Below are 23115 nucleotides of genomic sequence, written 5' to 3'. Positions count from 1 at the left end.
TCATTCTCAGCTCAAAGCTTCAGAGAAACAAACATCCTTTCTACCACCCAAGCTAACATAGCCCAGGCCCCACCCCACCCATTCTTAGGTCATCACCATATCTTGCTTATTATGAAGTTTATTGTTTTATTGTCTTTATTCTTCCAGTCTCTGACTCTAGCAGGAGATTCCTTGTTCTATACATTCACTGCAATATACCCTGCATCTGAGCAGTGCCAGGCACACAGAGATCTCCATTAGATATGCGTTAGATTAGTGAGACAGAGAAAAAGTGCGTAAGAGAGAGTTAACAAATAGCTAAGACTTTTTAAAAGATTTTTTTTTTTCCTAAAACATGTTGCTGGGCCAAAAAAAGAAAAAGTGGAAAAAGAGTTCAGGAATTGATTTATAAAAACAGCAAGTGTTTTCAGATGCAATGGATTAGCATCACTGATGTTTTAAAGCTCAGGTAAGTCAGAAGAGAGCTAGAGCACAACACACTAATGTTTCAGTAAAAATAACATGTTCATACAGTGGCAACTCACACTTCCATGGAAGTAACTTAGCACTGCAGTGAATGAGTGGCAAAGTGGAGAAAGGCTGTGAGGTCCCTCAGGAGGAAGGAGAAGAACCACTTAGAGAACACTACAGGAGCTGAGGATTATACTTTCATTTTCTTGGAATTTAGTCAGTCCCTTTGCTATAAATTAAGTCAGATCAGTGGTTTATAGGTGTTAGATTTCTCAAAGCACACCAGATGAATTTCTCCTTTCTTTTTGGGTGCCTGAAAAGTAAAGATGGCATTCTTACTCCCCACTGGTTTGATGGCTCAGTCTTCAATTTCTGTTGATCAACACAGGAGGGAAGAGGACATTCCCTTATGCAACTGAAATGCTTCTGAAATGTGATCATTTTTTAAATCATTATCCATGCAGGTCTGACTTTTAAGGCAGCAAGATTTTCCAATTTCCAAAACAATAGGTATGCAGGGGTGTGGGGTGGGGTAGGGAGAAAACACCAGAAGGAGTGAATAGGTTAAATCTATAGCTTATGAAAGTATCCTGATTCACCCCAGTTTTACCTTCAGTCAAGGGGTAGATGCTCTACAGATCAATGATGGGAATCTGTGAACCTCGCAAATTAAGTTTAAAATAATGTTTATGTGCATTTATGTTTTGTTCTCAGAAGACTCTCCACTACTTTATTGGAAGTTCTAACATTTTCTTTCTTTAGGTATTCTGCACTTGGGGAATATTCCCTATTTGGTGACACAGCAGTCAATTACATAATTAGTATAAACAGGGACTTATTTAGATGAACTTCGTAGAATTCAGACGTACGTTATTCACATGTTTCATTTTTAGAAAGTACAAAGATTTAGTAAAGAAGCCTATGACTCACCAAAAGCCACACAGAATCTTTGGGCTGGTGATAAAACTATTCCTGAGCATCCTGTTACATCATCTGAGAAGAGAAGTGAAGAGAAGAGGGCAGGTGTTGTCTCCTTAGGGCAGGAATTCCAGCAAGCAAAATAAAGGAATTTATCTGATGCTATCTATAATTAGAGTTTATGGGAAGGAGTTAGGAGAAACATGGAAAAAAAGAGCACTACTTCAGAAGGGAATGATAAATGAAGCATGGTAAAGCAGGACACACCTGGGAAATTCTGGACTTTTCACAACTAGGCAGTTAATAGACTGTAGAGTCTGAACTTGGAGAAGTAGAAGACAACCAGTGTGAAACTTTCTCCTCCTTCTGTCTCAGCCCATGTTCGTTTGTCACATTTAGGAAAGGAGCTTAGGTTTTATCTTCCTTCACTATGTTTGAAACTTGTGAGGAGGGATGGCAGTGATCAGAATATTGCCAAGTAAATTTGTAGTAAGTGGAAAACACTAATAAAGAAACATTCTAGAATTTCTGCATCTACCTGGACAAGGGATTATTTATATTAACTTTGCCATTTGCTTTACTTCACATAGAAATATGCAGTACTTGCACAAAATTATTCCATACCTGGGATAGGGGTGAAATGGAGATGAAAATACTTTGTTACTTGGCAATCCTTACTTCCAGGAACCAAGTGAAGTTTCTTTGGGCATTGGACTTCCATCTCTGACAAAAGTTTTACAGATAGCCAAATTCCTTTAGTGACTAATCCTTGACTTTTCACATCAAAAATAGATGATCCCTTACTATAGAAAGATGTGTGAGTGGATCATATCTCTCTCTTTGAGGCTGAAAATTTAATACAAAGGTGATAAAAATGCTGATTGTATGTATTTATGTTGAGATGGAAAGGTAAAACAGGAATGCTCAAAGAAGAAAAACTAATGACTAGGTTGGATTTCACATCAAGAAAAACAAGAGATCCAAACATGCTTTCTGTCTTTAAGAGCATGTGGCAACCACACCCACATATTAAACAATAACTAATGTGTTATAAGAAATATAGCTAGTAAAAGAAAAAAAAGATTTGATAATGAAGTCCTGAGTTACGTGAAAATAATAAAAAAGTATGATGAATAATTCTTTGTGAAAACTCTATAAGCAGTTCTCGGGCATCTGTCAGAGGAAGGACAGATGAGGACATAAAATCAACCCAATGAGCCTGTTTCTTGGATGCAGAGGAGTGTCTCCCAAGTTGCATTTATAGTGCTTGAGGGCATAGCAAATAAATGTGTTCTTTTTCTTTGATGTTCACATCTGTAGCTGTGTTATTCCACTTCAACCTTGGCACAGATAGCCATGAAGCTATCCTAGGCACTAATAGTGATCCCTTTGAGAGCCTGGCATAGCTCCCCATAAGAAAGCTCTCTACCTGCGTATATGTATGGCAGGTAGTCACATATATTCTGAAATTTGAGAGGTACTCAAAATCTTCATCATATTTTCCCCTATCACCATAGTGCTGCTAAGCTTTAAAATACCAGTAATCAATTCCTTCTGTACAAATTTTCTGAAGCTTCTTAATAGTAAAGTTAATTATGCTAGTACAAATATTGATCCTAGCACCTTGTTAGCTAGCTAACTGGTAGCAGAGCTTTTAAGTTTTATTTTATGTTATGCTATTTTATTTTATTTTTCTGACTAATTCCCTGTCATACAGCAAAAGGGATAAGCACAGACAGCTTCTGATGCAGAGTTAAGGAAGGGAAAAACAAGTAGGAAAAATTCTGTTCATCAGGTTCTGACTAGGATGGTAGAAACCCAAAACATGAAATAGAGAGTACCTGATTAGGTGAGGTCAAAAGAAATTAGGGTGACAATTCAAAATATTTTTCTGGCTGTGTTTTCAGGTGATTTTTAGGGTTCTTTATCTTCTCTGAATGTTTTCCACACATCGATTGTTATGTCAGACTCATCTTTTCCTTGGAGGCCTCAATCCTGCAGTATTGAAACCATTTAGTACTGGTTTTTCTCTAGGCCAACTGCATAGTGGTCAATGTGGCATCTCCCTTCACCATCATTATGAAAAGTTCTCTCTTTTGAGTTACAGCCCCTATTTCCTGAATTACACACATCTCCCTCTTCAAAGGTTTATTCCCATTGCTTCCTAGAAAAAGCACTTAGGATGTAAATTTTTGGAGACTTTGTAAATTGACTAGCAGCTTGACTGAGGATAGAATTTTAGGTAGAATTAGTTTGTCCTTTAAATTTGAAAGTAATGTTTCATTAGAGTCAAGTTTCTAGTGCTGTGCAAAAAATTTAATTTGATTTTTATTCTTATTGCTTTTCAGGTAATGAGGGTTTTTTCCCCCTCTCTGGAAACTTTGATAATCTCTTATTGTCTTGTCTTTAGAATGTTACAGTAATGTGTGTTGGTATGAGTCTGCTCTACTGTCATAAGCTTGGGCACGTGGTAGGCATTTTTAATTAGCAAACTGTTATTTTCAGTTTTCAGTACTTCTCTTGACTTGTTCATAATTTCCTACCCTCTGTGTTCTCTGTTCTCATCAACAGAAGCTTTCTATATTTGGATTTTTAGACTTTGCGGCTGATTCTCTAACTTTATTACCTTACCTTTCCTATTATCTATCTTTTTATTTTTGCTGTTATTGTTCTACTTTTTGGTAGATTTCTGAAACTTTATTTTCCAAAATTTCTATTAGCTTTTTCATTTCTAATATTATATTTTTAATTTCTAAGATTTGAGGAAAGAAAATAGAGTTATTTTATATTATTTTATGAATATCCTGGTTTGTAATTTCAGTTCTTTTTAATGAAGGGATTTAATATTAATATTAATTATGGAAGTAATTTATCTTTTCTTATCTGTGTGTGTGTATGAATTTTTTCCTACTGCCTTCATTTTTTCCTCCTACTTCGGTTTTCCTCCTTTTTGTTTGTTTTGTTTGCATGCTATAGGCTTATTTTAAGTATCCAGTGATTCTTAACTGTCTGTTCTTATTTAAGAGTAAAATATCAGGGCTTCCCTGGTGGCGCAGTGGTTGAGAATCTGCCTGCCAATGCAGGGGACACGGGTTCGAGCCCTGGTCTGGGAAGATTCCCACATGCCGTGGAGCAACTGGGCCCGTGAGCCACTTTTTTACTGAGCCTACGTGTCTGGAGCCTGTGCTCCGCAACAAGAGAGGCCATGATAGTGAGAGGCCCGCGCACCGCGATGAAGAGTGGCCCCCGCTTGCCACAACTAGAGAAAGCCCTCGCACAGAAACGAAGACCCAACACAGCCATAAATTAATTAATTAATTAATTTAAAAAAAAAAGAGTAAAATATCAGAAAGTTATTTGGAGGCAGGCTTTTTCAATGCTTGGATTTACTGCAGGATGACCTGGATGGGCCATTTAATTGGGTAATCCCCAATTGACAGATTTATTATTACTGTTTTCTTAACTGGATCAGTTTCTCCATAAACACTCAATTTCTTACTTGAGAGGAAAAAACTTAGCTACCAGAATTTTCTTGAATCCAAGTAGGAAATAGGGGAGTGAGGTGTTTATCTTCTAAGAAGAAAACTTTCAATTAATCCCTCTGTTTTCAGTATGTTACTTCAGGCCTCACGTGTGCTTGGTGTCCACAAATCTGGTTCTCTCTCATTTAATTTTTATCTTCCAATGGTTTGAGAATGGAGCCGTTACCTAGCTGAATTTTTATACAAATATTCGACCAATTCTACTGTCTCAACCCCATATTGCACCCTCCCTTTTAGACCTATCCAAGGTGAGTTTCAGAGTTCCTGAGGTTTTCTGGAATTCTATGGTACAAATCAGCATGATTCTGGTTCTGAGTTAGCCTCATAAATTCTCTCTCTCTCCGTCCCTCTCCCTCCCTCTCCCCATCCATCAATCATGTCAGTAGTTTGTTGTTGGGTTATTTGGTAAGGAGGCAATAACTTGCTTTCCTTTTACTTGCGTGAGTACTAAACCACTTCAAAAATAAGACAAAGGAGGCATATGAAAAACAAAATAAACATTGTGAAATGTTAATGCTGATATTAAATAGTGTTTCTTTTACGTACAAGAAGGTAGACTTCCTATTACTGAATCCTGCAATGAAAAGACTTACCCTTCCAGCAGTACTAGACAGAAGCAGGCCTCCATCCCTGAGACAGAGCTACTCACAGAGATCCAAAACACAACATATATCACCTGCTCTCTGCCTGTTTCTTAGGAAGAAAGGAATCTGCTGGCCACACAGGCCCACTTTCTCCTTCCAATCTACCAATCAGATAAGGATATTCCACCTGCCCTTGGGCACAGTGAATAAGTAAATAGCAAGAGGCCAAGAGAATTATGCCAAAAGATTTCCTTTTACATGGAAGTAATCATCAGGAGTAAGGTAGAAGCATCACCACTTCCAATATTCCCCAGTTTTGTTCTTTTAACTTCTTGGCTTGACCATTAAAACAATGCTACCTCCCTCTTTAGAAGAGATTAGCTGTCCATCAAAATAATACTTCATAATGCATTTAACAACTGCCTATTTGGCTTTCTCTTTGGATATGGGTCAGAAGAGTGCACTAACTAAATCATCTCTAAGACCTCTCTGTATTCAAGGTTAAAAAGTCACTATTCTATTTCTTTTCTTAAATTATGCTACTTTCTTAAAGGTCCTCAATGGGACCAAATGACATCATAAATATATTTCAATAATATATTACATAAACTCACAATAATAATAAAGTTCCATCAACACAGAGGTGTTTCAGATAGGTATAGATATAGATGTTATAGATATAGATATATCCCCTGCCATCATCAAATTCCCTGGGAGAAAACAGATCCAACTATTTTTTAAATTTTTTGGTCACACTGCATGGCATGTGGGATCTTAGTTCCCTGACCAGGGATTGAACCCATGCCTCCTGCAGTGGAAGTATGGAGTCTTAACCACTGGGCCACCAGGAAATTCCCTTATATCCAACTATTAAATTCCCTTGCAAGTCAAACCCCAAAGACCAAAACATTTGTAGATCCAAAATTAAATTATATTGTTCTTATGTATTAATAGTGCAAAGAAATAAAAGTCCACCCCAATTTCTTATTTTTGCTGAATTTCAAAGCTCAGTTGTGTTTGTCTCAGTGATCAAAAGTAGTGGATAAATTGTAAAGCAATTATACTACAATAAAGATGTTAAAAAAAATTCTTAATTAAAAAACCTAAAAAAAAAAAATAGTGGATAGAAGCACAGAGTCTGGATCAGATCACCTAGGTTAGAATCCTGTGGACATTACTTGATAATTGGATGACTATGTCTCTCAGATATCCAATCTGCAAAATGGAAATGATAATCATATCCATCTGATGAAGTTAATGAGTTTTACATAAAGTAATATCTGTCCTTAAAAGAGTGCCTGAGATATAATAAACTCTCAATACAGTTTTAATATAATTTCTTCAGCAGCTTCAACCTGGACTATCTTCCAATGGAACTGGTAGGACCCCTCTGAGTCCTTGGAAGTTAAAACGATCAATGCCAAATCTCTGAGGTTGCTTATTTTTAGAATCCATATCATTAACAGGACATCTAAGAATGTGATGACACCAATTCCACACCCACCAAAATAATACAAAGTCCTAGAGCAGTTATCCCAGGCAAAATTATATTCCCAGAAGTCAGTGTTCAGAGTTGCTGAAGATCATAGCACATTCTCAACAGTAACTGTTGAGAGAACATTAATAGAGAATATCTTTCTTTAGTCTTAGCATCATTCAAGTAGTTCAGAAACCATGACCCATGATTTTAAAATGTTCATTAAGATGTTAATTTGGGCAAGTGCATTTTCTGTAAATGGTGGGGAGTAGAGGGAATCTATACACACAATCATTTCTCCTATAGAGTGGCATTTGTGTAATAGCAGCTCTGCTTATCAGATATTTTGAACTTGGTGCCCTTCTTTAGATTCTTGTATCTTCATAACTTCTTAGTTTCCTTTTCCATTTTGCAGCCCCTGTGGCCATGAGTCTAGGACAAAATTGAGCGAAAGAGAGAGACACAGAGACACTGTCTATCTGTAGCCAGCTACCCTTCCAAATTCACTAAATAATTCCACATTTCCGAGGGCAAAATTATGAGGAGTGAAGAGAGATTATGCTACTGTGAACATGGTAGGATACCCCAAGAATGGAGATAAATTCCACTAACATTTTTTTTTTCACAGAACTTAACATTTGGTCTTGTGGATAACGTCTTATTTTAGCTTTGCTTTCTCTTTCTCTAACTTATGTTCTTATATTTATTCATTTTCTTCCACCTACTTTCATTAGGTTAATTCCATTTTTCTTTTTCTAATTTGTTGAATTGGACATTTAACTCATTAATTTTACCATTTCTTTTATTCTAGAATCCCTTTTAAACATCGTTTTAGCTGCATCCTACAAATTTGGGTATGGAGCATTTTGATCATAACTTAGTTAAAAATTATCAAATCACCATTTAATGTCTTCTCTGACCATGAATTACTTAGACTATTTTTAATTTTCTATTCTATGGAAAGTTTTAATTCATCTTTTATTTTTGCTGTCTAAAAATTGTATTCGATTAAGAAAATGGGTTCTTTGTAATTCTAATTCTTTAACGTTTATTGAGACTTTATAAAGCCCAATATGCAATAAATGTTATAACTGTCCCTTGTTTGTTTATAAAGACTGTATATTAGCTAATTGTTGGGTACAGTGTCTCATGTTGTATGGTCTCTGCCCATGTAGACAGGGCAACCTCTAACATTCCTTACCCTTATCTCTAACTTTTTTTACCCTTTTGAGTCCAAAGAGACTAATCTCTTTGGACTACATCAAGAGGAGAGTAAGGTAGGATGTTTAATCCTCCCTCACTGTGAGGCCACATATTTCCCCACAGAAGGCCACAGCTTCTGTCAGATAGCTGTCTTCTTCAGCTACCAATATAGCTACACATTTCACTGGGTTCAGGGAGACTCTCCTCTACTTGTTTCTTTACATTTAGAGGTAGTACGGTTCCATGCTATAGCTAGCTCCTGGAAAACGTCATCATCCCTTCTTGGTTTCCCTTAACTCTGACAACTCAGTTAATAGTTCTTTTGCTCAACCCTACTCAATTAACCCATATGAATGTGCCATCTGTTTCCTCCTAGGGTCATGGCCAATATAATGCTATACATGTTTGCTCAATTATAATTATTAATTGTATTATTAATTTATTTTTCACCATTCCTTTTTTTGGAGGGAGGTCAACTATTAAGAGCAATGTCAAAAGATTAGTTTAATTTCCCAGTTTAATTCTTTAGTGAATTGTTACTTATCTTATTATGTAGCCATCCTCTTTATAACTCATTGACTTTTGCTGTTTATATTTTACATTATAAATTTTTATTTTTTGAGGCCTAGTTTACATACAGCAAAATTCACCCTTTATGTAGTATAAGTCCTATGTGTTTTGAAAAGGGCATAGTAAAGCAACCACCACTAAATCAAAATGTATAAAAGTTTCATTGCCCCCCAATTCCCTTATTTTTCGTTGTAGTCAACCTGCTCTCTCACCCCTCGTCCTTAGCAACCACCAATATATTATCTGTTACTATAGTTAGCCTTTCTAAGAATGTCATATAAATGTAAACATATAGACTTTCATTTAGTTTAATTCATTTGAGATTCATCTGTGATGTTACTTGTATCAATAGTTTGCGCCTTTTTGTTTCTGAGTAATATCTGATTATATGTATTTATCATAATTATGCATTTACCTATTGATTAAATATTGGTATTTGGATTGATCCTAGATTTTGTCGATTATAAATAAAGCCATTATAAATAGTTGCATACAGGTTTTTATATTGATATATGTTTTTATTTCTCTTGGCTATTTACCTTAGAGTAATATTGCTGGGTTATAAGGTAACTGTATGATTTACTCCATGATAAACTGGTAAACATTTCCAACATGGCTATACCATTTTGAATTCCAACCAGTAATATCTCTTTGGTTAATTCCGAGTAATTTATTTGGGTATACAGTTTGCTAATTTTCTCTTTATATCTTATCTACATTGTTATCAAATTCACTGACAGTCTTAATTTCAATAATTATGTTTTTCATTAATAGAAGCTTTGTTTACTTGTTTTCCTATCTGATAGTTTTCTACAATCTTGTTCTCTTGTTTTTGATTTACTTCTTTAATTATTTTATATGTAGTTATGTATTCTCTCTGATATTTTTGGTGGCTAAGGTCTAATTGTGTTTTTTCCCCTGTTCATGATATTTACACTGATTTTTTTTTTTTTGTCAATGTGAACTATTTCCTAGTATGCCTGGTAATTTTGGATTATTAAGTCATGTTCATTGGAATTTTACATGTGAGAATCCAGTGAGCCCTAGGTTGAGGGTATATCTTTTAGAAATTATTTTTATTTGGTTTTGTTAGGACTCCAGAATGCTGCTAATTCAGGCTAACTTTAAGTTAATTTTATTGACCTGAGTTTCTTTTCTTTGAAGGAAGATAGGCTTATGGTTTCAATGTCTTAGGGGACCCAAGGCAAAAGAAATGTTTCCTTCTTGTTTCTCATTTATGTCAGGCATATTTTTTTTTCCTATCATACTTTTAGTCATTATGTAACCCTTAAAATTCTTAACTTTTTTCAGGTTTCTCAGTTCTATCTCTCCACAGGATCAGGGTGTACACCATGTCTCTTTTTCCCACATGGCTGCTAAAACCCAAACCTCTTGCTGAGGCAGATAAACTCCAGTTTCACTTACAATTCCATTTAAGAGTATTGTACTTTTGTTCTTTGGTTATCCCCCAAATCAGACATGTTATTATTTTACATAGCCAATATTTTTTAAAATTTAAAGAAATTTTTAATCATTTTCTTCTCTCACTATTTCTTATCTCATAGATATTTCCTCCTGGTTCATTTTCTTATATTTCATGCACAGGTGCTTTACATACTGTAGCTGATAATTCTAATATGTGAAATTCTATGAATGCTGTTTTACTGAATTTTGCTCATGTGACTTGTTTCCTTGTGTGTTAAGTGATCTTTGATTGTGATTTCATATTTGGTGGTTCTTTATCCACATGGGAATCCTATGAGGCTCTGACTTTGCTTTTGTGAGGCACTGGGGAAAGAGATTGTTTAATGATTTGAGGCCCATTTAGCTCCCCCTGCACTTCATGCAGGAGTTTAAGTTCAGCTACTGCACATTATAGCTGATTCAAGACTTATCTAGACCTTAGAATTAATAAGGATAACAGTGTTCTGGGCAACCAGTACAACAAACATGGCATACAAATAGAAACCTATTTGCCAACTCTGTGCATTTTTAAGGCATAAAGGATGATTCCCAAAGTTTTGAAAGAGTGATTATACCTGCCAGAGTTGATGGCTCATTTCCTGGTAGCAGCTTAACATTTTACACAACCTGTCCAATCATCTTTTAGACAGGAGATACCTACCAGAATTAAATACATAACAGAAGAAGAAACTTAAGAGATCACACAAAGCAGTTACAGAAAAAAATAAATGACCCACCCAAGTTCATACATCCAGCTGGTAGTAGAACATGGACAAAGACTCGAGTTGGTATTAGGTGAAATGTGTTACGTATTTCAACAGACATGAAGATAATATGAGCTAATCTCTCAGGATCTGGACATCTGCAGCCAAAGGGATCAATTCTCATTTAGTTTTCTGCCTTCTTCCCTTTTCCATATCCATTATCTAATCCCAGTCTCCTCATTAATATGGATGTTTAGGCTCTAATTATACTTGTTATGGTGTTAAACTAGATAAAGTTGTTGCAAATGTTCTTTGCTGGTTTTGCATTTTAAAGATTATAAATCTAAATCCTGTTACAGTGTAATAACAAATGTTTATTTATATGTACTTCAATACCACATTAATCTCGAATACACTAATTTGTAACATCATTTGGGATGAGTTGAGCTGGCGTTCACTTGTTCTATTTGTGAAAAATGCATCTTGGAGCAATCAGATGGGATATGCAAACTTCAGGAACTGTAGTTAACCATTTTAAGAGAAGAAATTATTTTTAATTAACCTAGAGGATCTATTTTCAATAGTTTGCATGCTAATTACGAGTCTTATCTTTTCAATAAAAGGAGTCATGGATATTCACTAAGGCAAAGCTTTGTTAAACTGGTTCAGACTGCATGGCAGCTGAACTTTATTTAATTAAAAATATCAAAAATTAAGACATTACAAATTGAGAACCCACTCCAATATTTCATTTAACTGGAAAGAATTAGGAGGTTGGGCTAAGATTTTGAAAAATTATATTGTGAATTCATTCATTGTCTTACAAACTAAAAGAACAAAAATAGTAATAGAAATAGTTCATGCATGTCTTTAAAGAAGCTAGTTTGGAAAAAGAGCAAATTGAATTAAGTCAAGTCTAACCCTGTGAAATGCAGAAGAATGAACCTTGAGAGTTATTCAATTCTTAACTTCCTCTTCTCTCTCTCTTTTCTATGGAACCAAATACCACTGTTTGTTCTTTAAAACTCCTTTCATGTGCCAACTTCTCTAGGCAAACTTTCCTGATTCAAGGTCTCAATTAGACACCATTATTCTGTTCTTCCAAAATACCAGGATAATCTCTGTCATAGAACTTCTCGCATGACAATTCAATAGTTGGCTCACATATATCCAGACATCACATATCTAATCCTCCCAAATTATGGTCATTCAACCTTAATTTGCTTAAAGGTAGAAACTATGTCTTTGTTCTCTATACTCTGACCCAAACACACAATCTGGCACAGAGTAGGCACTTTACAAATATGTGGGGCATATAAGCAGCCAGAATTTAAAGTTCTGTTCCCTAGAAATAGACTGTAATTCTAGAAATATTCTACATATTGAACAAATTTTATCAGCACAATCTTTATTATTCATACACTTTATTTTATAGCGAGTTTTTTCAGAGGACCAAAAAAACTTATTCCCAATAGTTACTTTTTTTTTTTTTTTAACTTAGAGGTATGTTGTTTCAATGTATTTGATGCTTTCCATAAACATGGCTAAAAACTTTACAAACCTCATACAATTAAGTAATTCTGACCCATTGAGTTAGGGAAAGGAGATTATATAGGAAAAAGAAATGAGAGAAGAAAGTCAATTAAGGAGAGAAGAAAAGAAAGCAGAGATATAAAGCATTCTTTAAGAAACTGAGGAAGAGACAATATCAATGCACTTTTATTAAATACCTACTATGAGCTATATACTGTATTTGATATCAAGTTGAATTTTACATGGATCCTGAATTCCAGGAGTTAGAGTCCTAACTTGAGAATAAAAGATGAAAAATAACTAACATGTTACTAAGCCCTAGGCAGGGAAGAAAGCTACAGGAAATTCACTTCTATACCCATTGTACTCCTAGCTAGTAGATGACTACTGATAGAAGGGTTATAGCTATTATTCTTGCTCGGCCACTTAATAGGTAGAAAGTCACTTAACCATGCTAACTTTCCGAAGTAATACCGCCATGCAGAATGGTTATAAAGATTGAATATTGAGAAGAAAAGTATAGAAAAAGGCCTGGTACGTGGTAGGAACTCAATTTAAGTTTTTAGGTAGTGTGGTATAATTCTTTCTCTTTTATTTTAGATAATTATAGACTTCATTTTATTAGAAACATTCAAACAATTTAAGAATTAGAAAATTCTTTTATGTTCTCACAGAATTAAAGGTGTTTTGGTGTGCCTGACATGTATCACACCAGGAATAAGTGTATAAGGCTGCCTTTGTGTCAGAAAACCTGGAATGGAACAATGACTTCTCAAAGTCCAGCTCAGCCCTGGGTGTCCGTGCTACGTGGTTTAATGGTGGAGGAAGTGAGTGATTATGTTTCCTTTCTGTTCTACGTTGTGATACCATAACTAATACATCTGTGACACACGGGATTCCTGCTGTCCTGAAAACAATTACTGAAATCAAAATTCAGATGGCTCTTTGATCCTAAATTTGTGGTTGCTCTTCCCATTGCTTCCTTTACTAAGGAGATAGATAAGAAAACAGAGGGAGGGGGCTTCCCTGGTGGCGCAGTGGTTAAGAATCCGCCTGCCAATGCAGGAGACACGGGTTTGAGCCCTGGTCCGGGAAGATCCCACATGCCGCGGAGCAACTAAGCCCGTGCGCCACAACTCCTGAGCCTGCACTCTAGAGCCTGTGAGCCACAACTACTGAGCCCACGCACCACAACTAATGAAGCCCATGCGCCTAGAGCCCGTGCTCTGCAACGAGAAGCCACTGCTCTGCAACGAGAAGCCACTGCAATGAGAAGCCCGCACACCGCAACGAAAAGCAGCCCCCGCTCGCCTCAACTAGAGAAAACCCGCGTGCAGCAACGAAGACCCAACGTAGCCAAAAATAAATAAATAAATTCATTAAAAAAAAGAAAACAGAGGGAGGGAAGCACTTTGCTCCAAATCCAGCAGAAGTGAACTATGCAAAATTAATCCTCAAGAGGGATTACTCTCCCACTTGATATGATATGGAATAACGCCAGAAACATATGGTTAAGGGACAGAGGAATTTGAGATTCAGGTGGCTATCCAACTGTAGGCTGAGATTCTTAAGTCCACTTACATACAGGTAAGCACATGTTCAAGTACATAAACCCACCGAGATACCCTAACAAACACACATGCTGACAAACTTACTAACACCTACATGCATTCAAAGACGTGAATAGAGTAGGTAAAAACATGAGTGAGTAAGCAGGAGGGGGGATAGGGAAGCAGGAGGGTAGGTAGGAGATGGATGGGGATCAAGTAAGATGACAGACAGTGAAAGTAAATGTGAGTGATCTCCACAGAGACCAAAGGATGCTAGTGTACAATACGTTTTAACTTAGAACATGAACACAATCAGTTCTAAGAGCCAGAGGAATCACACCCCTTTTCATGAGTGAAAATTCTAAATTTATCTGTGCTATCTGGAGCCATTATATGCCGTCATGTTGGCCTTCCCCGGGTGCTGGCTGTCTGATACCAAATGAAACATTTAATCTGAAAAGACGACATCTGGTGATTATTTATTTTCCCAAGAAAATAAAGAAATCCTTTTTTCTCTAGAAGAGAATTCTTCTGTGCCTAATAGCAAATGCATCAAGCCTTTAAATGGCAATATCTTGAAAGCATTAATCACATTCATCTTCCAAGTGCTTCCTTTTCCTCTTGTTGCCCGTTAGGCTAGAGTACCACTTGACACTCCACTCGACATCTTTGCAATATCATGTCACTGGGATGTAAATGTCCCATTTGAAACAAATCAGGAGTTATCATTTGCCAATTAAAAGTTCACCAGAACTTCGTCTATGATATTCTACCATCTCACCACTGGAAAGAATGTACAGTGAATATTTTGTAATTTATGGAATGAAATGATTTAATTTATATAGCACAGAACATCCTTCTGACAGCTGTCTTGTTGCTGGGACAGTATGGACTCCCTCTAAATCAGCATGCTTCCAGAGATTTTCTTACGATAAATACAGTGGCCTGATAGCCCTGGGAGCTCTGCCAAGTGGTCTGGCCTCATGAGAACCGACCCTGCCAATGTGGAGAACCTCCCAACCAGCCTGTGCCGTTAAACAGAGGTGGAAGAGCTGGCACTGCATGATGAATCGTCCTCATCTCTGAGGTTGGCCTTATGCATCCCCAAGGCTCTGGTTCTATGAGTTAGCAAAGGGAAGGTGTGGGGAGATCATATTTTCCAGCTGCTTCCTATTCCCCTGGAGCCTGAGATGACTATACCAGTGATGCCGTCCTTAACACCCTCGATCCTTCCAGACACTGGCATCAACAGAATGCCTGGAATAAGTAACATTTAATAAATGCAAACTGTTTGCTGGGTAAAGTGCTAGTCACTTCACCTGCAGCATATCAATGAACTCTAACGATCATTCTAACAAATTGGCATTCTGATATTCATTTTACATATGAGCAAACTGAGGCTCAGAAAGGCTAAATAACGAAGTCCATCTTGATAGCAAGTGCAGGACCAGCATTCAAATCCTGTCAAGATGACCATAAAATCACAGGCATTTATCATGACGGGCCTTGACATACGAGTTCATGTGAAATGCAGTCTGAGCGCACCCACACAGCAGCAAACTGCAGTACATTCCAGACTGGGAAACATCTCAAGGGCAAGTCTGGAAGGAGGCAGTTTCAGAGTAAACACAGGGCATCTGTCTCCCCGACAGATGGCTGCTTTTGTGAACCTTCCTTCCAAGGGTGTAACTGTGCTGGGAGGGATGCAGATCTTCACCAGGCAGGAAAAGTCACGGAATAATCTGGGGAGGTGTCTGTGTTCTGGCAAATCTCACTTCCCACCAAGTACAGTCCCAGAGGCTGGAGATGAAGGTGAGAAGAATGTTGTCTCATTTATTTTCTCAGGAGGACTGACGGCCAACTTCCTGGCTTGGAGGCGGGGCGGTTTTTCTCTACAACCACACTCCTGCCGCCACAATCCCCAGTGTGTCTGTTTAACACATATTTCTTCTAAGTCGTATAATTTAAGAAGAGAGCAAGTACATAATTTTGGAAGTCGAGTGGCACTTTCAGAATTAACACTGTTTCAAAGTTCCAATATTTTTAAAATAGGGTGTCAGGAAATAACTGAGAAGGGAGGGATTAGCTGCTACTTTTAACTATGTTTTCAAAATCTTCAGCTCTGTTGATTTCAGCCCCAGTGTGTGGAATGCTTGCTTAATTAAGTCCTTGTCTCCAGAATTAGATGTGAAGCACAGTCTGGGCTCCCACCTACCCTGAGCACCATGGCCCATGTCCTGCTTCTACAAATAAGGATAGGATTGGTGACTAGATACACAAGCTTTTCCTAGGCACAAGGATAGGTGTTAGGCACACCACACATTTCTTCACATGAAACCTCCCTGTAATCAATAATAACACAGAAGAAAGATAGTTGGGTAGGATTAGGAGGGCTCTCAGGGCATATTTCCAGTGTAAAATTATCTGGCTCTTACAGAATCCTTGAGTTCTCCGATAATATAGCAAGAAAACCACAGACAAAAACACACAGAAGGAAAAAAAAATTTCAAAAAATGATAAAAAATAAATAAAAAAGCAAAAAAGAGAAAAATTTTCTCTACGTTTCATTTCTTAGATCAAAGAATAGATTGAAGATGCTAGAAGGTATCTTTGAAATAATACATTCTAACCATCACAGGAAGGGAATGGGACTTCTTTCCTTCCTTCCAATTTAATGTTAAAGCTCTGAGGGAGAAGATTTTTGTTAGCTTCTCTTCATATCTTTCGCAGTACCTAGCATGTTTCTTGTACATGATAGGCATTAAAAACACTTATAGAATTTATTGTATTAAATTGCCTTAAGTCACATGGTTAGAACAAGACAAGCAGAGGTTGGATGGAGCCTGGATTTTTTGATAACTAGTATTGTGGTTTTCTCATTACACTACACAGTCATAACTAAAAGAAAAAAAGTATACCTATATATTGAATGCTATGCAGATTATAAAATCTCCAAAGATATCTTTTGATAATGGTGCTTTCATTTCTGCTTCCCGAACTTCAGCATATCCTAAACTACTCCTTCGTATTATAAATTGCCACATATATTGTACTAATGATCTAATGATAAGGTGTGTAGGAATTGTTAAAGCACCATGCCCTTACAGGTATTATCATTACTGATGAGCTCTCTGCTCACGGGATTTTAGGCAAAACCATGGTTAGGCAGGATGAGTCAAAATTCTTTTGACCACTGAGCTTTCTTGTGTCACCTCATAGCCAATACCTGAACATTTAGTCTCTAGAATTTTCAGAATATCATAGGAGCTTAAAGTAAACACCATAGACAAATTAGAGTTATGTGGAGAAACCAAGAATAGAATGTCACAGAGATAAAAAAAAAAAAAAAAGGAAACTTTTACAGAGAAGGAAAGGCAATAGTCTTTATTAGCAAGAAAAGTGGGCGTTGTTAACTGAGATGTGGGCAAAGAGATGACAGAGATGGTGTCAGATGACTTGAAGAGGGAGCTGTCAGACGACTTGGAGGAAGCTGTGTAGAAGGGTTAGGGCTTGAATAATAAAATACATTAGACTTAGTCTTAGGAATCATTTCGTTAAAGACCTTTAAACTATATCTGAAGACACTGAGAACAGAGACAAAGAGAAAAAGCGGAGACAGTCTGATAGAACAAGGACTGGAATTAAATTTGTTTTAGCACAGATTTGCTATGCAGTTACCTGAAAGGGGGTGGCAACTCAAGGACAAGGATATGCAGCAAACTGATAGAAGTCTTAGAAGAGAAGGACGAACAGTGGGAGTGGTTGACTCTGGAGGAGGAGAATCCTGCTGTTGAGTGAGAGAGGTCAGCAGGAAGGAATAAATACAACTGAGGTAGCTAAGGACTGCAGAAGATTATTTTAATTGTTTTTTAGCCAGCCTCCAATTTTTTAGACTTACCTGAAACTAAAAGCTCTTTTGAGATGACCATGTAGTATAGTTAAGTGAGTGTAGCACCAGGGCCTAGTTTTATGGGCAATCATCCAGTTTTCTACGGGATTAGATGACAGAGCTAAAAGCGAAGTATTTTATGTCTGTGAACAAGCTGGATTACTGTCTGGCAAATCAGTGACTGAGTCCCACCTTTAAGAAGCTCTCAGGTTTTCTATTGAGAACAGAAATAATATTGATGCTTGATGCTTATAGTTTGTAACTGTAGGGTTACTCAACAGCTATGTGTACTTGTGTTTATTTTCATGGGGGTCTTTGCACTTTCATTCATGCTCAGGTGTTTGAGAGTAACAGGTAAATTATAAACAGTTTTTAATTTGTTATTTAACATTAAAAATATGGCCTTAACATAGGGCAGCATAACCGGCATCTGCTTTAGAGCTATAAAGAGCAAACAGTTAAAGTTTGATTTTAATCTACCACTTCATGTTTAATTTTCCTTACCTATAATATGGGGATAATAATAATATTATCTACCTCATAGTGTTATTGGGGAAATTAAATATAATATATACAAAGCACTAGCTCAGTATGGGCTCATAATAAACAATCTTATTATTGTTGTTGTTATTATTATTTTTTATTTGAACACATATCTGTGGGTTTTTTTACACAATCTAAGAAAGGAGTAGAGAAAAGAGACAGGATAATTGACATTTATTAAGTACCCACTGTGAGCCCTATGAATTCTTGTGCATAATCTCATTTTAGTAATCTCAACAGTGTCTCAGGTAGGTACTGTCATTCCTATTTGGATGTGAGGTTCAGAATGCTATATTTAACTTGCCATAAAGTCTCACAGCTTGTAAGTGGCAGGTACATGACTAGAAACCAAATATGTTTCCATTTTAAATAAATCACATGAATTATTCCTCTCATTTGGAAATTAGTTATTTGGAGTGAAAGTAGAAGGTTCATATGTGTCTATATTGACTTAACAAGTCTTCATTAAACCTCCACTTTAGTTGCTGGAAACTACAAAAAATCCCATAAGCAGTAGCTTGATCTCTGGTCTCTACATCCTTAGGAGTCTGGGGAATGAATGTCATCCTTGAATTGCCACAGAGAGACCCTCTCCTTCCTGGGGAGGAGGGAGGTACTTACACAAGCCCAAGCAAATGAAAACTGTCACCTGCACAGCCAAGTCAGCCTGTCAGCCAGCCAGAGTCAGACACTGATTGCACAGCTGATATCTGTATCTCATATTAATCACAGTGTCCCAACTTGGCCAGAGACACAAAGACACAGACAAAGCAGCAGCAAATAACCCCAGCTCCTCTGTGGTTCTTCCATCTGTCTATCAGGAATGTGTCAGCATGAGTATTACTAAACTGATATACTCAAGGGGAAAAAAAGGCCATCAACAGAAGAGCCAAAAACAATACCCCGATACATGTTAGATGTGATCAACGTTCTTGTTCAAGGCAGTGTTTTTATAATTTCATGCATGTTTGCCCTTAAAAATCATGTGTGTGCTGTTTAACGACCGCCTCTCATTCCTTCAACTCTCATATATGAGCAATTCCATCATGCTGTCTTGGGGCTCTTCAAGTATGTACACTACGTCTTAAAGAGGTTAGTAAAAGAGGATGATCAAGTAAAAAACTGATTTTGCTTTGATCAAAAATGAACCATTTATTAGAGTTCTCCCCCAGTTCATTTTTGACTCTCTTAATTTCTATATAGGGCTTCCTCCCTGAGCATTTCTTTATATCCTACCCTAAAAAAGCGCTGAAGATCCCCTTTACCTATCTTTCTTAAGTCTGAAGTTTCCGTTAAGCTCTAAGCATCCACATCCTTTCTTCCTCCTCCCTAGGCTCTATGTTACCTGCTCTAACTTCCAGGTAAGTGGTCAGGCATATGTGATAGGACCTATTAAGGTGTCACATATACATATATGTTTGTGTGTATATACACATATGGATGTGTGTTTGTGTGTGTGTGTACAGAGAGGGAGAGAGGGAGAGAGGCAGACAGAGAGAGAGTCAGAAAGAAACAGAGACAGAGAGAGACTGGTGTCATCACTAGGAACGTGGGCCAAATAGTTGCATTGTCACTACAGAAAGTGAAGTGTCTTCATGGAAGCTGGGATGCAACAATGAGGAAAGATTGAGGCAGTATCCGTATTTATTCACTAGCAGTGGATTGAGATATTTAAAGTTTGTGAATGTCTGATTAAGTGGGATTTATGCATCATACCATCTAATGTACCTTAATTAGCCCTTGTAAAATGCAAAGAGCCCTAAGAAAGTTCCTTTAAGGAAACTGTGGTTTGACCATAAGGCAATACAACTAGAATAAATAAACAAGAAAAGGTCTGAACTGACACTTCTATTTCAGTGTATCTGTGAACATCTCTGTCAGCAACTGCAGAGACAACAATATTTACTGCTGGTAGTGTGCTACCTGGCAGATATTAGAAAACTAATCATACAATCCACCTCTTCAAAGTAAAGAAGACATTTTAAATATAGTCACCCGAATAACTGATTTTTATTTTATTTTATTTTCCGAATAGCTAATTTTGAAAAGAAACTTGTATGATGGAGAGAATACTTTCTAAATTGGATATTCTATGTGATTTTGTTGTTGAATTTAAGCTAACTGAATAAACCTTATTTAGATACTTTAATAACTTAGAAATAAAACACAAACTTAAAAACATGATTTTCTATCCAATGTAAAAATTGTCTATGCAAGACTGGATTCATTTGTTAAACATATCAAAGTGCAATTTCCTCCTTTATATTCACAGGAAAAATTTCTTGACCTCAGTGATTCTTCTAGTCACACAAGAATTATTGTGTGGTATAAATATATGAACAGAGGTATGCTTAAAGTAACACCATTTCTGTGGCAGGAATGTGTGGAGGTGGAGACATAAAACAAAAATTTAATATTCATAAGTCAGCCCTTTAAGAATGAATCAGGGAGACAGTGGAGAAGTTATTTCAGAGACCAAAATACGCCAGTGAACAGCCTTTAAAACATGCTCATGCATTCATTAAGATAACTGAAAGGGGGCAGCACTGCTGGATTGAGGTTTGCAAGGGGTAGGGAATAGTTAGACTGGAAGCTGGAGAGGTAAACAGGGCTAATCAAGATGATTCATTGTTCTCTTCTAAAGAGTATGGCCTCTTGGGGTGATAGGAAATTGCCTGGTAAGTAAAGCATCACAGTCAGATTTATGATATAGAAAGATTACCCAGGCAGGAAAATGGAGTGTTGTATAGGAGGGTTAGTAGTTTGGAAGCAGAGAGCCTAGTAAGAAGATACTTAAGAGTATTACGAGGTGATAGATATTGAGGCAGGGCCAGAAAAGAACCAAAAGCAATGAGGAAAGACATGAGGGGAGAAATGTAAAGACCTATAGAATATAAATAAATATTTTGTGATGGACACCCATGCTTGGCTGAGAAGGGAGAAAGGTCTAGGGCTAATGAAGTTATATAGAAGAATCAGAGTCACTAAGTTCAGACAATAGCACTAGGGATTCAGGAGTCAGGCATTTGGTTCTAGTTATATTACACAAAGGTGCCTTCAGGGATCACAGGTCATCCAGTGTCTTCTATCAGAATTATTTTCTCCAATTTCCAAACAGGGATATTAACATCTATCCTATTTCTAATTCCTGCTAATATGATGAGCATTAATGATAGAAAAAAACAATGGCACCAGGCAATACAATGTATAGATAAAGCTTGTTTATACAGAAAGCTAAACAAAGGTGTCCAAAATGTAGAACTGTTCTAAAATTTTTTAAATGATCATGTTCTTTTAAAAGCACTCCATGAAAAATGCTGAAGAACAATTTGCTATGATACTAAGCTCTTGGTGATGGTGGCACATGCCAGGCTGCAAATGACTAGTTGGTGATGTTGCAACAGTCCAATCTGTGCAACATGCGCAAGGCAAATCATTGTGACTGAAGATGGAAAATTATTCTGTTAGAGTCTAGATTGTGTTAGGAAAATATCATAACTTTTATGGAATAAAGATCACTTGCTATAGCGTAGGAAATGCTCAATATGTATAGGTTGGTAGCCATAGTTAGGCATAACAAGAGCAAGCAGAAGACAGTAAGAAATTTCTTCAGAAGAGCTGCTGTATCATTTTTACCTTCAGGTTTTCCAGTGGTGCGAAAATCCACATGCCTAGCTGAAACTCAACATGGGCTTCTGGTCAATTACATTCTACCAAATTATAATGACACATTTTTGGCATTTTAAAAAAGTGCACTGAAAATTCTGGTTTTCAGTGTGAGAGTTATGAGGAAAATGTATGTGTCATGTTTAAGTCACTATAAACTTGGAGTTTTATGTAATATTTTTCTATTCTTATGTAACTTCAGTTGTTTTTATTAATATGAAGTCATGACAAATATGTACTATGTTCTTCAACTGCATTCACGTGATACATTCATTGCATATAAGCGCTTTCCAAGATATATGCTCTGAAAAACTCATTTATTCTTCATATTTTACAGGTTCCCTTTTTTTAAAAACATACTGCTATTTTGAATGAAAGCTATCTAAACTCTGGAAAGATCTTTACTGTAGTGTCTGGAGAGTCAGGAAAAAATGAACATTCAGATGTTGATGGTTTGTTTGTTGCAATTTATCACCACTCCATCAGAGAACAAGAGACAATATGTGAACAAGAAGATCTAGCTCTTGCTTCCATAATCTGATGGAGTAAACTAACAACTGGGATTCAGTATAGTAGGTGAGTCAACACTATGTGCCTTAAGAGTGGGAAGTAAAAAAGGACTAGCTGGGGAAAGGCATTGCTTGGGAAGGCTCTTAGGGGAGGTGATAATTCAGTAAGACCTTGAAAGATGAGAGCCTGTCAGTTGGAAAGAAAAGAGGAGAATTCCAGGCAGTTAGAACACATTATGCGAAAACAGAGAGATCATAGACTCTAGCTTGAGGTGGCCACATTGAAAGTTCATTTGACTACCTAGGGCACGTAGCGATGCAGGAAAGAAGGGGAGAGCCAGGTTCTCACATGAGGACACGCAAGACAGGAAAGAGACACTCCAATTCAATTGGGACAAGTCTTGTGTGCCAAATGGAAGAACTTGAGTTTGCTCCTCTTGGAGAAGAGGAATAATTGAATGTTTTAAGCTGAAAAAATAGTAATGTAATCACAGTGATCATTTTGATATCAAC

General features: G+C 36.9%; 1 protein-coding gene across 1 annotated transcript in view; it reads right to left on the bottom strand.

Annotated features, from left to right (window-relative positions):
• Nucleotides 1-23115, bottom strand: part of CHRM2 (cholinergic receptor muscarinic 2) — a 400090-nt gene that overhangs the window by 277393 nt on the left and 99582 nt on the right. The gene's annotated exons all lie outside the window — the stretch shown is intronic.

This window comes from Balaenoptera physalus, assembly GCF_965194825.1.
Source record: "Balaenoptera physalus genome assembly, chromosome: 8".
Classification (NCBI taxonomy): Eukaryota; Metazoa; Chordata; class Mammalia; order Artiodactyla; family Balaenopteridae; genus Balaenoptera; species Balaenoptera physalus.
Note: the sequence above shows the minus strand (reverse complement) of the source record. Positions and strands in the feature narration are given on the sequence as shown.